Here is a 16,224-nt window from a genome sequence, read left to right as displayed (position 1 = left end):
ACACGGTCAGCTTCCATTTTAAGGGTAAATCATGATCTTCACTTTTTTTAAAAAAAAAAAAGAAAAAATGGGGCACCTGGGTGGCGCACTTGGTTAAGCATCCGACTCTTGATTTCAGCTCAAGTCATGATCTCACTGTTCATGAGTTTGAGCCCCACATCAGCTTCAGTACTGACAGTGCGGAGCCTGCTTAGGATTCTCTGTCTCCCTCTCTCTGTCCCTCTCTCACTCGTGCTATCTCTCCCTCAAAATAAAATAACACTTAAAAAAAAAAAAAAGATGGTAAAGAAAAAAAAAGCAAAAGCAAAAAAGTCATTGTATGACTTCTGACTTTGAAATATGCAAAGGTCAGTTTTTGGCTTTGAAGTTCCTTAGCCTCCAATGCCAACATGTAACTCAACAGCCAAACTTAACAAGGCTATACAATGAAGATTACAAGTTCATACAGGGCAGAGGCTCAGATCCCAAAGTGCCAAATACGCAATTACCGGCTCATCCTTCATTAGGTCACTGAGCACCGGTATTTAATAGCTGTAACTTTTGTCACACAAGCATAGAAGGGTAGAAAGAGTTACTTTATGCATTGTTGTTGCTGCATAATCAGGGTTACTTTAAAATGCCCACAGTGGTTTCAGAGAAGCATCCCAAGTGGTTGAGGACAAAGGAAATTCAGAAATTGTATTTATTTTGTTTCCACCATGAGCTATTCTGAGAGTCATAAAACAGAATGACATGAATCTTTCTGCTTAGATCACCGGAATCAGTGACTCTTCCAAAAGAAATAAAGGAAGGTGAGTTGTGAGCTGGCTCCTTGAACAAGAATGACTCTAAGAGGCTATTCAGTAACTATTTTTAATCTATTAAAATTTTTTTTTATCATGGAAAATTTCAAATCTATACAAAAGTACGGAGAATAATATAACAATCCCTGTAGTGGTCACAGAGCATAAGTGCTATCAATGCATGTCCCATCTTGTTTTGTGTATACATTTACTCCATTCCTGATCCATCTTTTTTTCAGATTTTGAAGCAAATCCAAGACATAAAACCATCTCATCTGTAAATATTTTAATATCTTAATCTGAAAGATAATAATTCTTTAATGAAATACAACATTGATATTGGTTATTAAAAATATACAGTCAATATACTATTCAAGGTATACTGCTTTTTCTCTGCTCATTTGAGTTATGTGTGTGCATGTCCGTATAACCTGAAAAAAGCTTCTGTAGAGTACAATAGTATGATAGTAGCTAATTCAGCTACACTAAATGTTCACCAGATGCTAAGTGCTTTAGCCATATTATCTTATTTTAATCCTGAACAAACCCTGTGAACGAGGATCTCAGCAACATTATTTAGTTACCCAGGGGTAAATCCAGGATTCTCAGTTCTGCTCACCTCCTTCCAAAGCATGGGCTCATAACCCACTACAGTGGGCAAACACTCTTTTATATACTGGCATTGCATTGCTGGCTAATCCCCCTAGTAGATTATTTCCTGAGAAGACTTCCCCAATTGCAACAAGAACTGTGTGAGAATCAATAAGTATCCCAAAAAATGAATTATGGCAAAGAGACATTTTTGTGCACATCACTATGAAATGCATCGTCAAAATTTTGCCAAAATTTTTTTTTGCTTCGGTTTTTAGTGTGTGCATGGAGAGGAGTTCAATGAATTTTTTCCAATCCTTGCATGTACAGGAATAGGGGAGTGCACAGCAAATGTGTCTCTAGTGGTCAAATATTCTGAAGATCATTCACTGCTCTCTTCCAAGGAAGAGAAGCTGGTACATGGATAAGGGTGAAGAGGTGGCCGAAAAGAATAAATTTAATATTATGATAATTTCACAACAAAACCATTTAGGACTGGCTTGTATTTTGCGTGTCTGGGTTTATATAAACTTGTAATTTTTTTTTTCAAGGCAAGACTGATTGTGTTAAATTGGTAAAAGAATGTTGAAAGGTCACTGAAACAGCAAAAGCCTAAAATCTCATTGTATCATCAGTTAGATAGGAGTGCCATTCACGTATTACCTAACACAAGATGTTTAGCCATTCACCCACCCAACAAATCTTAGAGTACCATCTGTGAATCACACAATATGCAAGGGGCTCAGAAGCCTGAATGAGACAGGAAACGGCAGGAGCCTGCCAAGGCAGGGGCCAGTAAAAATTCCAGTCTTTAGCCCAAGGAGAAAGAGAAACCATTGAAAGGTCACACACAGAGATGGATAGCATTAACTTGTGATCGTACAATGAGCCTCCAGCTACAATGTGGACAACAGATCAGTGGGGGAGGAGAGAACATGAGGAAACTAGTTGGGAAGCAACTGAAGTGTTCAGAAAAGAAAAGATGGTGGCCTGGAGCAGGGTGTGGCAGGAAGGCAAAGGGAACTAGATGGACCCAAAACTAATAGGGGGGAAAAGTAATGGGATTCAGTAATGGAAGGATATAGACAGTGAAAGGGAAGAAGGCGTGAGCATGTTCTGGCTCACAGGATTTATTTTGGACATATTGAGCTATTTTTTAGGCATCCAAGTGGAGACATTTAGAGGCAGCTGAATATACATGGCTAGAACTCAGAGGCTGGGCAGGAGATACAAATTTCAGAGTCATTAGCTGGGTGTGGATGAGTTCACCTGGGGAGAGGGAATGGAATGGGAAGAAGGCAGCTGGGGAACCGAGCCCTGCGAAGAGTATCCTGAGGATAAGGCCCCTGATCTTTTTCACACTGGGACCACAAATACTGCTCATAATTTATCAGCCAGAGTGGGTAGCATAGTTGAGTACCCAGGGAAGCAAGGGCCCCTCTTTTGCCTCTTAGGTGGGGCATCCCTAGTCTTGTCAAGGTTTAAAAGGGCTAGAAAATATTAACCTTTTACATTCAAAATCATCTAATGGGTTCTTTCTGGTTTTAACCCTCAACCTCTGCTACATGATGTGGTGCTTTTGTGAGCATAAACTTAAGTGTTCTATTTTAGGAAAATGTTCATTGCTTCATCTTGCATGATACCAAAAATTTGGAAATAGGCCAAATTATTAATTAATAGGGGAATGGCTAAACAACTTATGGTATATACATGACAGAATTTTATGGGAGCTGATAAAATTTTATAAAAGATGAAAAATGGGAAATTTTTATGACAGAAGTTTTATCTTTTGAAAATTACTTCTTTTGTGATTATAAAATCATTTTCATCATATAAAATTTGATCATTCCTGAAAAATTATGGGGAAAACGATGACAGGCTCACAGTCTTCAAATCTTTTCTTCTCAATGCGACACTAATACATATTATGAGAAACTTGCTTTTCTTACCTAACAAATATTTTGGACATATCTCTATATAGATCTACCTCATTCTCTGTAATGGTTATCTAAAATTCCGTTAGAAAGGTGTATCATAATTTAAATAGTCCCCCCTCCATGAACATTTAGATGGTTTTTAATTTTTTGCAACTTCAAGCCAGAGGGTAATGAACATTACTCGCACACTTGTAGGAGGGGTTACTTGGGTTTAAGAAATGAAAATGCTGTGTCAAAGGATATAAATGTTTAAAATGAAAACAGAAGCTGAACAATTGCTGAAAAAGTTTGCATCAATTCATACTCCCACCAATAGTGTATGAGAACATCCATTTGGCTTCCTTATTCAAGTAAGACATAATCATCCTTAGGTCTTTGCCAATTTGCTAGGGAAAATGATCTCATTGTTTTAACTTCATTTCTTATGAATGAGATTAAGCTTTTAAAAACATGTTTAATGACCATTTGTATTTCTTCTGTCTGTTGCCTTTTCACATTTTTTACCCATTTTAAAGTTTGAGTTATCTTTTTGATTATTATTATTTTTATTTGAGAGAGAGAGTGTGCATACAAGGTGGGGAGAAGGGCAGAGTGAAGGAGAATCTCAAGCAGGCTCCACACTCAGTGTGGAGCCCAGTGTGGTGCTCAAATCCCACAGCCTGGGATCATGACCTGAGCCAAAATCAAGAATCAGATGTTCAACCAACAGAGCCAACGAGGCACCCCTGATTATTTTTTAGAAGCTTATTACATATTATGGATAGTAGTGATTTGTTACATTGTTTGCAAATGTCATTGCCCAATTTGTTTTTAAGTTTTATTTACGGTAACTTTCATATTTTTGTCCAGTCAAATCTCTCAATCGTTCCTCTATGGCTGCTGTATTTCATGACTTATTTATAGGCTGATACAATTCCAGGTGGAAGAGCAGGATACAAAGATTGTATTTTCAATATTCTCTCTTTTTCAATTTTTTTTTTTTTTTTTTTTTTTTTTTTTTGAGAGGGAGAGAGGGAGAGAGGCAGAGTGCGAGCCGGGAGGGGCATAGAGAGAAGGAGACACAGAATATGAAGCAGGCTTCAGGCTCTGAGCTGTCAGCACAGAGCCTGACATGGGGCTCAAACCCACAAACTGTGAGGTCATGACCTGAACCGAAGTCAGACCCTTAACGAACTGAGCCACCCAGGCGCCCCTCAATATTCTCTTAATTACAGTTGTTCAGAGGATAGAAAGAAGGAAGCAAAACAGGAGGGAAGAAGGAGAGATGGGAAAAGATAAGAGAGAAAGAGAAAAGTCTATTTCTGGGTGCTATGTTTATAAATAATTTTTCTTTTCTTTGTGCTAACTTTCTTATGGGAATCATGTATCATTTTGATAACCAGGAAGAAATCATTAAGATATATGTCCACATGTTTTGGCTTTAATTCTTTTCTTTGGTTTCTGTACCATTTATTGCTATAATTCCCAAGGAAGATATGTAGGGAACATAAACCACTGATAGAAATGGAAAGGATTTCTTTTGGAATGCAGGCTGCAAGGGCATGTTGAAAAAAAACCAAATCAACTTACTTGCTTACAGATCCTGACAGAAGTCGGAAGCTCAACCGACTGACCCACCCATGTGACCTGCAACATTCCTAATTATTAAATGAAGTCCCCATACCATTTCTCCTCATGAAGTTTTGTGGGGCTGATCCATGAGGACAAATTAAGAACAAATACGTAGGAGCACCTGGGTGGCTCAGTCGGCTAAGCATCCCACTCTTAATTTCGGCTCAGGTCATGATCTCATGCTTCCGGAGATTGAGCCCCATGCAGGGGCTCTGTGCTGACAGCACAGGACCTGCTTGGGATTCTCTATCTCCCTCTCCCTAGCTTGCATGTTCTCTCTCTCTCTCAATAAATAAATAAGCTTTCAAAAAAAAGAAAAAGAGGGGCGCCTGGATGGCGCAGTCGGTTGAGCGTCCGACTTCAGCCAGGTCACGATCTCGCGGTCCGTGAGTTCGAGCCCCGCGTCGGGCTCTGGGCTGATGGCTCCGAGCCTGGAGCCTGTTTCCGATTCTGTGTCTCCCTCTCTCTCTGCCCCTCCCCCGTTCATGCTCTGTCTCTCTCTCTGTCCCAAAAATAAATAAAAAAAAAAGTTGAAAAAAAAAAAAAAACTTTAAAAAAAAAAAAAAAAGAAAAAGAACAAATATGGGAAACATGAACATTCATTATCATGAGGCTGAATGTAAAATTACTCATTTTCTAATGAATACAGAAAATCAAAAAACAATTTCCAACTCCAAAAGTATTACCAAATCTCCTCTGAGGCTCCTCCTACCCTTTCGTATTTCTCCCAACAGCTACTTGAGGTGGGAAATAATCATAAAAATGACCCTGTGCAAGTCTGGCTATTACACACCCTTTAAAACAGGGCCAGGGACTCACAAACTAATCCCCCCAGGTCAGGTGTTGGTCTCCATCCAGTTCTGGTGTTGGATGCACTTGATATGCAGGCAACATGTTTCCACCTTCACCACTGTTTATATACAAGACCGATTTAACCTGAGCAAAGGGACCAAGAGATTTCCCCTTGCCGTGTCTTATGGTTGGAAAACACGTACAAAGAAAACACTCATTGCCTCTCTGGACAAATGAAAGAGGCAATGAGTTTGATTAACGTCTACAGTGTGCAGATCATACATCTCCCTGGGGGCCATCAAATAAATGAGCCATCATGCTGACAGTTGAGCCTTCTCTCTAAATTTTTTCATTCCTAGCATCGCCCCTCCCCCTCCCAGGAGGGCTGAAATTCTCTAGCTGAAGTGGCACAAGTTTATTTAGTAGCTCTTTACAGTACTTTTATTTTATAGTTGCCAAGAAAACCTCTCTCACTGACTCTCCTTGCCAAAATGCTTCCTGCGTGATACCTGGCTGTGTCTGGCATGCACACAGATGCCCTCCGCAAGGGGAAGCAGGGAGGCAGAATGGAGGGCTTCCGATAAAGACACCAAGGAGATGACAGACCCTTGGTGGCTAGGGGTCTCGTGACCATTGGGCCTAGCTCCGACAACACAGAAAAGATGCTGGGGCAAAAGAGACACCTGCGGTTGATAGGCTAGGGGGGGATAAGGTGGTCAACATACTGAATTCTGCTCGGCTCCTCAGGCTTCCCCAGTGCAGAGAGGTGGGTGCAGCTGACCCATGGGAAATTACTTTCCAGGGCACCTTTGCTTCCCAGCCATAGAAATGCAACAAAGAAATGGATCAGAGAGTCACAGGGATCCTGAGAGCCTGCAAACTAGGGACAGGATAGTCGTGGAGGAGCCCTCTGCCTGCAAAGAGGATGCGTTAAGGAAGGTAAAGGAAGGAAAGATTTTGCAAGAGGAAGAATCAGAACACGGCAGCCTCTTAACCAATGTGATCTCAATGATAATTGGGGCAGCTGTGGAGTGGGGATGGGCAGGGGCAGATGGATCCTACGAGGCTTATGGTGGACACGTGGCACCAATACCAACCAACAGGTTGACAGAATGAAACTCTGTTAAACGTTAGAGGGCACGCAGTGCTAGGTAAGCGTTGGCCACTGTTGTCACCACTACTGTTGCCAGTAAGTGGATAAATGTTGTGGCTGTCACCCTTGAAAGATCAGCCAGACAACTGAGGTATCAGTGCGAATACACACACTAGCAAGTGAAGGGACGATGAGACATCTTAGCCCGTCTAGCTGTGGCTGGTTCCCTCTATGGAAACCCAGGGCTCTTCAGACTTGGGGGTACTAGACTCTGCCAGCGGTGAGGACAGTTCCCTGAACACATTTTGTTGAGAGAAAACAGCATGTGAGAGGGGACGTGGATACCGCGGGGTGGGGGCAAGTGGAGGGAGGCGGGGTGATGAGGAATGCTTTACAACAGGAAGGAGTGCAGTTTATAGCACCGACCTCAGGAAGGGATATTCAGGCTGCTTTTGGCAACTGGCTAAACACAAACCTTTGCCAGCATTAGTAATGCCTTACGCAATATCAAAGGGGAGGGGAGACAGACTTCTGACTTGAACCAGAACTTTTGGCCACATCAGCAGGTCTCATTCGGTTACCTGCTGTCTCCATCAGAGATTAAACCTGAGCCATTTAAACGGAAGTCTCAAAAACCCAAGAAGGCACCTACGGTTTCAGAACCACTCCCAGGCCCTTGGAATTAAATGCGAACCTCACATGTTAGTTCTGGGTTATAGTTGGTATCACTTTGTTCTCTGTGTTTTGCATAAAGCCTTGTTTTCTCGAAAGTGATTACAGCCTCCAAGGGTAGGCCTGGAATATTTCTTAAGTCATTTCCAGTGTACTGATCACAGGCTAGACATATGACAGCAACACACATCTCAGTCCCTTTCCAGGGATTTACAGATCTCCTCCTAATGCTGGGCATATCACAGCAAAGTGTGCAGAAGACATCAAATTTACCCCTAAGAAGTTTCCTTTTGAAGAACTCGCTGCTACTTCCTGAGCACCCGCCCATGCTGTGTCCAGCACTTAGCCTTGCAAGACATTCCCAAGACATTCATTTCCCAAGACATTCATTTTGTTGAGTAATCCATTTGAGTAAATGTGCAGCCATCGGCCAAAGACTATTTCCAATTTTATGTAATAGTATCCTTAATAAAAGTAATCTCTGAAATGCAAACATCATTATAACTTCCTAAGATCTTAAAGGTAAACAATTCACAAATCAGGGAGAAAATTATTTTTTGGGCCTGTGTGCCTTATTTTTAGCTTAGAAAGTATCATCAAACCGCTAAACAAAAGGAACTGATAAAGAGACCTTTTGAGAGACTAACCTTCTTCTTGCCTAAATGTTGGACAAATCTTGATCCAATAAATAATGGTTACTTCAGTTTGGTCAATTTCCCAGCACCTCAGTTCCTCTGTTAAAACATTAAAGTGGCAAGGTGATAGACTTTAATCTAGTCACTAACCCTGGATTTCACTCCACAAGCGACCTGTGTGAAAACACTTTATGCCCATATGTACATTACGGAGGCAATTAAAGATCTTTTGCAAATATAAGGTTTCATATACCATTAATAGTGGGGTATATTTTACATTTCCTAGAGAACTGGAGTCCATGCCGATAAGCTTATCTGTGATCAGTTCTGGAACACAGAAATTCAGACTAGTAGCCAAGCATGGAGTCCTCACACACATGGAGATAGAGGCCAAGGGCAAATTCTCAGCTGTCCTCTTAGGGAGCGAGATAGCTCCCGTATGCCTCCCTCACTCTGCTTCCTTCCCTAACTCCCACATGGTTATTCAACCAACCTCTGTCTGTCTGATTCCAAAAGGCAGTATAATGGAAGGTTAAGGGTATAGATTCTGGAGCCAGGCTGCCTGGGCTTGAGTCTTGGCCCTGCTATTTACCATTTGTGTGATCTTGGGCAAGTTACTTAACCACTCTATATTTGGTCCTCTTCATGAAATGCAGATAACCACAGTGCCTGCCTCATGAGAATGAAGCTATTTAATGTGAATTGTTTAGAACAGTGCCTGATTGTATTAAGTACTATGGAAGCCTGAACTATTATTTCCTCATCAGCAAAAAAGAGAACACATACGTGGCCTATTCCTTGAGATTATTGTAAGAATCAAAACTGATGGTAGACACAAACTTTGAAAATACTAAGTAACATTGGAAATTTAGGAGTTTGGGACAGGTGGGCCTATTATATTATAAAGTGACACATCTGGCTTATAAACTGCTCTGTGGGTGATAGAGCAAGGAGCCAAAGGGAGTTTCTCATACAGTGCCAGGGCCTGGCACTAGCAATGGGCAAAATGTCTCAAGAACTGGTTAAGCTCCATCAGCCACAATACCTTTGTCTACTTTATCCGTCTTTGCTGAGGCCAAATTCTGACGCATTAAGATACAGAAATTAAGCATTCACCTATCGACGGGCACTTGGGTTGTTTTTCATATCTCGGCTACTGTAAATAATGCTGCAATAGACATAGGGGTACATATATCTTTTTGAATTAAGTGTTTTCACTTTCTTTGGGTAACTAGTAGTGAAATTACTGGGTCATATGGTAAGTTTTTGAGGAATCTAAGAAACAAAACAAACAAAGGAAAAAAGAGACAAACAAAAAACCAGACTCTTAAATATAGGGAACAAATTGGTGATTGCCAGAGGGGAGGTGGGTGTGGGGATCGGTGAAGTAGATAAAGGGGATTAAGAGTACATTTATCTTGATGAGCACTGAGAAATGCATAGAATTGTAAATTATATTGTGCACCTGAAATTAATGTAACACTGTATACTGATTATACTTGAATTAAAAATGAAAAGATACAGGAATTGATCTCGGTTCACTGCTGACAGCCCTGCTCAGTGCAATGAGAAAAGGCTGGTTCAAGTTGAGGTTCATCCAGTTCCATCCCTGTCTGTCAAATGCATGAATGACCCATTCTTCTAAGCAGAAGAAGCCGAAAGAGGAACTGTGATTCTCTAGAAATAAAACATAGGATTCCCAAGAAGTGGCATGCTATCTATACCTCATAATGCAGTCAAAACTCAACTGGCACAGCCAGTCTTTGTTTTCCACCTTCTCCCTGCCTAATGATTCAGGACATAAACCCAACAGTGGATTCTGGTCGCATACATTCAGTGATGTGATAAGACCCAGATTCTGCAAAGTTACTTTGGGGAGAAGTCATTTCCAGTTTTTCACTGTTAGAAACAATGCTGTGATGATTGAAGGTATCTTTTTAACATGTCCAAACCTATTAATATTTTTTATCATGCATATGCACAAATGAGCAGTCAACTCCAGGCACCATGCTCACGTTTAAGAACCTCTGTTAAGGCCACTGCATTGGTGTTTGCCTTCTTTCACCACAGGAAGCCAACAAAGATTATGGGTATTCAAACTAGCAGGCAGGCAGAGAGCACAAATTCCAAAAGCCTGGAATTACTGTTATTTTAGGTTATTTAAGTTACTGTTATTTTAGAAATGTGATCTCCAGGAGGAGAAGTGCCTCATGGTTTTCATTTTTTCGTCTTTGTATTTTTGAATTCCCTTTGCACATAGTAGGCCCCTAACGAATGGCTGTTCGTCTGAACGGCAAGGCCCTCTCTGCCCTCTAGTCCTGGTTTGGTTCTGAGACCCAAGCGAGGCTGGATTAAAGAGGATGTGGAGGACTGTTAGGCAACTGGGTGGATTCGGGTTTGTGCTGGGCCTCTGGCACCAATCCAGGACCTCTGACGCCAACAGGAAGCTGCCAGTACCTGCTGGAGTCCTGTCTCAGGGATGACCTAGGAGGACCAGGTCAGCACCCCAGGAAACTCTGTGGCTCTGAACACACTCTCGAGTACACGCTATTCCAGGCATTAATCCTTCTAGACAAGTCCTGAGATACCAAGAGATACCAGAAATGAAAATGTGCCCTGCTTAGTGACTGCCTGTTCGTGTTTGGCTTACAGGTGAGAGCAACCTTTGTGTCTATAAAAGAAGGATATTAAAAATTCCGTCAACTGCCTAAACAGGATTTACGTGAATTTAACTGGCTACTGTAGGACACAGAGAACCTTGCAGTGGCTTCTGTCATTAAGACAATGACCGTGAACAGAGAGCACAGGAGGTCAGGCAGGCTGGCTGAATGCAGCTGGGTAGTGGGGGTGGAGACGTGGCGGGGGGGGTCAGTGAGTAAGCTAGTGTCTCGGTGCACCTGGAACCTTCTGACAGACACACATCCTTCCCTCTCTTCAGAGGCATCATGGGGACTCGAGTGGGACAAGCTGGAATGCTGGTATTACCTGGTACACTGTCTGGTCAGTTAGTCAAGGGGCAAGAAAACTTTTCCTGAGCCAGAAAGCAGAGCTTCGAGACTCAGCTTTGTCACCTTGCTGGGTCTCAGTTTCTTCACCTGTAAATGATGGGATGGTACTGGATGACATGCCTTCCCCACTTCTCTGACGGGCAGTCAATCACTAAGAACTGACAATTACACCTCCTGATTGTATTCAAAGCCAGACACCTTCTCTCCACCACACTGCATGGCCTCCATTCAGCCCCATCATTTCCCACCTGCATCGCTGCATCTCCTAACCGGTCTCACTACCTTCACTCTCCTCCCCTCTTTATGCTGGGCCAGTTGTTTTTCTGAAATTCAATTCTTGAATGTTTGACCCTTTAAGAGGCCCTGCCCAACTTTATTGGCCATAAGGCTCTACGGTGGGGTCTCTGTCTGCCCTGCAGCCTTATTTTCTCCCCCAGCGCTCTCCCCTGCTTCACATCCTCACGCACTCCAGGCACCCAACGCCGAGAGGTGGACCTCTCCCCCACCCGCGTACATGCTGTTGTGCCCTTGGATGGGCACTCACTCATAAACTGCTACTGGCCTGCAATGAAGCAGAAAATGATTGAATCACAGTGAATAAATGGGGGAAGAAGAAAAATTAAGAGTAAGCGCTTAGAAACTTTTATAACTACCTGACAGCAATTTTATGTCTGTTGAATCTAATAATAAAAATCTGGGCTCCTATTTCATGTCTTTTTAAAATTTTCTTTTTCTAGTAATTGACTTTTATTACGTTTTATAAAAATATCAGTCCTAAATGGGTTGAAAAGGGAAAAACACAACAACACTGGTTTACCACCACAGACAGTATGGGGAGCTCTGGCCAGCAGCACCCTTCTACCTTCCGTTCTCCTGGACAGATGACTTCATCCTCGCCGAAGGCTCTCTGTCTTGGGAGTCTTTTGCATCCCTTCCTAGACAAGCTTGGTGCCTCTCCTCCATGCTCCAGTGGTATTTGGTGCATACTTCTAATTATAGCATTTATTGCGCCGACTGTAATTGTTGGTTTCCCTGCAGGTCCTTCCCATGCTTATTTCTGCTAACCTCAGAACAAGGTGCCTGGCCCAGGGCTGAGTGAGCAATTAAGTGTTGACTGAAATGAACAAGCCCTAAGTTTCTTACCCTATACTCTGGTTGCCTTTCCTTTACCCATATATTCCTTGTGTGTAAAATCCTTCCTGCCTGTGTTCTCTCCCTCTGATGCCTACTCCGTGTTCTCTACATTATGGAAGCTGAGGAAATGAGGAAGAAATGAGAAGAACTGCTTTCTGCATCTGGGGGTGAATTTCTGACACCACCCGTCGGGTTGTCCCCTCTCTAGCTCTCAGCCTAGTCCTAGAGTTAATATAAGGAAGCTGGGCTTGTAGCTACAACAACTGGTGACTAATGTGTTTGCCTGGTGATTAAGCATCCTTACAACAGCACAGTATTATAACCAGACAAGACAAATCACCCCTGTACATCTTGCATAAAATTAAAAGGTCAGTCCAGGAAGAGAAGGAATAATGAGATTCCTGAAGTCCTTCATCAAGTTGAAAAGCTCATTTGATTTTTTTTTTTTTTAAGTTTAATGGAAAACTCCAAAACCAGAAGGGATGGAATATTACATAGAAACTGCTTCAAAGCTCAATTTAAGCTCAAACCAAAGAACATGATTCCCATCATATGGAACTAATTTCTTTTTGAAAGTTGATAAACCAAAAATTGCACTGGAAAGCAGCCGGTTCCCTGCGTTTTCCAGAGAAGGCAGTTTGGTAACACATTTCCTGAACCTCAGCCTCTTGGGTTCTACTCCTGGATTTTCCCCCTGACGCCATGGAAAAGTGCTTTCCTCTCCTCTCCTCTGCTGCAGAGTCCTTTTTAAAAAAGGGTAATGTGATCACCTGCCCATTTATAGGATGTAGTGTATGAAATCATCCCAAGAGTTTCCCCAGGGCCTTTGATGCATGGAGTCAGGGAACATAGGCTTGCTTATGGTTAGGAAAAAAGAAAACAAGCAAGCCCCAGAGATAGGACAAGTGATCGTTCTCCTATTGGAAAAGGAACTGTATTCTTCATTCAAATTAAGAAGCAGAGAATCAGCTGATAAAGAAAATTATTAAAATTTAGGGTCCGAAAAAAAATGACTTATTTTGAAAACACAACATTTTGACTGACTGATCTAGGTGATACACAAGCAATCGAGTTCCACCCCCTCAGATAAGTTCCAGTTTTGGTCTGAGTTTTATGACCATGCCAAACAATGTTCTGTCTGCCTGTAGAGCTTGAATCCCATCGACACAGGTGTGGGCTTGGAATTTTTGATCTGGGCTGACACATTCCTGGCCAGGAAAGTGGTGCTCTCTCTCCTCCTATAACTTTCCACTGATGTAAATGAGGTCAAAAGTGCCCGGAGGCAGCAATGACAGGTGTGTGTAGGCAGAGAATCACGGGCCAAGGCAGGGCACACGCTTTCTCTTCTGTAAGAAGCATTTATACCATCCTGTGGGCATGCGTGGGGAAGGCCATAAGCTTTATAGTTTATGCCACAAGGAAGTCAAGACAGCTTCCAAGCCATTGTTCTGGGGATGCCTTTTCTTTCTTGGGTGGCTCAGGAGGCACAAAGCTTCCTCTGCCCTGTCAGGCCTTCACAGTGTGGGACTCAGGGCCATCTGAGAGGTTCTGCCTGTTCTGGCCTGGGAGTTGCCTCAGCAACTCCTGACTCCTGGCTGTCTGGAGCCAAATGTAACAGGGGTGAGTGGCCAGAGGTAGTGTCCTTTCCTAGGGACAGCAAATATGGTCTGCTCTCCCAGGAGCCCAAAGGGCAGCCTCTGGAGTGAGTGCTATTTGCCCTGGATAATGCTCACCTGCCCAGCGCTGGCCCTCAGGACCAGAGCCGCAGGCTTGATAATTCTCTGTCTTAACCAAATGGAGACTGCTAACTATCCCATCTGCTGGATCAAGGAAAACCCCTTGGATATGTGAAAAGGGAAAATTGAGGGATAGTATTGGTAGAGGCTCTACCTGAGTCATTAAAGCAAAGTAAGATGACAGTTTGCTGAGTGGGGACTATGCTTTCAGGTAAATTCCAAGGCAACTGAATACAATCCTACTCAAGTCTCTGACCACTCCTAAGGGTCTCCTTTGTGAGCTCCTCCTCCTCCTTCTCCTCCACTCTCCCTTAAAGGGTAGGCTGTTCCCTAAGGCTCTGTTCTTGGCCCTTGCTTAGCTTTCTTTCCAGAACCACTGCTAGACCAAATCGCACCTTAGCGCAAATTAGAAAAAGGCTCCCCTTTCCCTAGACATGTTACCACCAACTCCTAGAAAACTCATAGTCATTACACAAATCTTCAAGGACTCTGATGAAGTGGTCCGCTTAGAACTGTTCGGTGCACAGTCTGCCCAGTTGTACAGTAGTTCTGTGCAATTGAATCCCAGGGATTCAAATATCACCCTAAGACTGATGGCTCCCCAATTTAAATCTCTACCCTGACAGCTCTTTCCAGAGATCTAGACCTTCATGACAAATAAGAAAGTAACTGATTTGGGGGCATAGCTAACCTTCAAATGGCAAAAGATGAAACCTAGATTTTACCCAACTGTCATCCTCAGTGAAAAGTCTTAGAGTTCTTAGCTGGGAATCTGGAAAGCATCCTTAATGTCTACTCCTTGGGCTCCATACCCCATTCATCACTGTCCTCCAAGCTCTTCCTCTGCTGTATCACACTCCCTTCCTCTTCTCCCTCTTCTTCTCACTATCCTGGCTTGCTTCAAGTCATGCCTATTTTTCCCCCCTCTTAAGCTTATTTATTTATTTTTATTAATCTTTACACCCAAGATGGGGCTTGAACTCACAATCCCGAGATCCAGAGTCGCATGCTCTGAGCCAGGCAGGCACTGCACCATGCCTATTTCTTGCCTGACTTATTCCAAGTCCTCCTACCTGAGCTCCTGGTTTCCAGGTTTGCTCCTATGCACTCTGCTTAACTACAGTTATTTCCTGTTAGTCTCTTTCTCAAAAACCTCTGATGGCTTCTATTGATAGGCAAATAAAGCCCAAACTTCTTGGCCTAGCACTCAAAGCCTTCAATGTTCTCACACTGACCCACCTCAACTGCCACCTTTCCCTGCTCTGCAGTTCCGGTCGCTCGGATTCCTCACGATTCCTTAGCACAGGACACTTTTCTGCCTTCAGGCCTTCATTCCCATTGTTCCCTCTACCTGGCATGTAATTCTGTATTTTGTTGATAACGAAAACCTACGGCTTAAATACCATTTCTTCTCTAAAGCCTCTGCTGATCCTCTCGGTTAGAATTCATAACTTCCTTTTCTGTACTCTCACTGCATTACATTTTACTTTGAGCATTAAGGGAACCATGTCTTAAACTGTCAATTTATAGATGCATTTGGAGCCCCCAGTAGACTCAATCCTTGAGGGCAAGGATTCTGTTTCATTTATCTTTTCGTCTTCAGAGCCAAATGTGGTACAAAGCAGATGTGCAGGTCACATTGAGTGAGTAACCCCGTGGTGAAATCCTCATGGTCAAACAAAGCCCATGGACAACTTAATGACGGTCTACTCTGAGCCTGTGTGTCTGTTTCGATGCATCAGGCAAACAAGGACAGGTGAGTGTAGTACAGTATGTCAGGTGGAGGTGAAGGGCACTTTCCAAACCAAAAAGTCCGTTTAAAACAAACACACATTTATAACTCACAGTCTGCATGAAATGTAATTCCTTGAAACCCACAAGTCTGGCAGGGGACATAGACTCGGCACCTTGAAGGAGGGTTGGCAGGATTTAGGGCTCATTCTGGAGACCCGTTCTGGTTCTGTCCAGCTCTCCAGACCCTGGACTGGCCCGGCCCCACCACCCAGGCCAATAAAGCCTTACAAGAAGCTAAACGCTTCTCAGAACAATGGTCACCTTGAGAAGGTGAGGACCTGGATGGGAATGAAGTGACAAGTGGGATGCTTACAAATCTAGTTAGGAGCATCTCTTGAGAAAATAACAATGTGAGAGTAAGTTCTGACTGAGAGCAATAATGTCTTCAGATTCCACTCTTCATGAGACATTTACAGATGAGAATCCAGCAGGGGAAGAC

General features: G+C 42.9%; 1 protein-coding gene and 1 long non-coding RNA gene across 6 annotated transcripts in view; one reads left to right on the top strand and one right to left on the bottom strand.

Annotated features, from left to right (window-relative positions):
• Positions 1-11,826, top strand: part of LOC109268364 (uncharacterized) — a 79,037-nt gene extending 67,211 nt beyond the window's left edge. For all 5 annotated transcript variants that reach the window (XR_002080610.2, XR_002080613.2, XR_002080611.2 and 2 more), the window contains 2 exons: positions 10,557-10,765; positions 11,052-11,826. This is a non-coding gene — a long non-coding RNA (uncharacterized LOC109268364). The remainder of the gene's footprint in view (positions 1-10,556; positions 10,766-11,051) is intronic.
• Positions 1-16,224, bottom strand: part of PRKCH (protein kinase C eta) — a 230,698-nt gene that overhangs the window by 32,402 nt on the left and 182,072 nt on the right. The window lies entirely within an intron of this gene.

Source organism: Panthera pardus, unplaced genomic scaffold, assembly GCF_024362965.1.
Source record: "Panthera pardus isolate Hobbes unplaced genomic scaffold, ASM2436296v1 HiC_scaffold_24, whole genome shotgun sequence".
Lineage (NCBI taxonomy): Eukaryota > Metazoa > Chordata > Mammalia > Carnivora > Felidae > Panthera > Panthera pardus.
The sequence above is the reverse complement of the archived record's forward strand: the minus strand, read 5'-3'. Positions and strand labels throughout refer to the sequence as shown.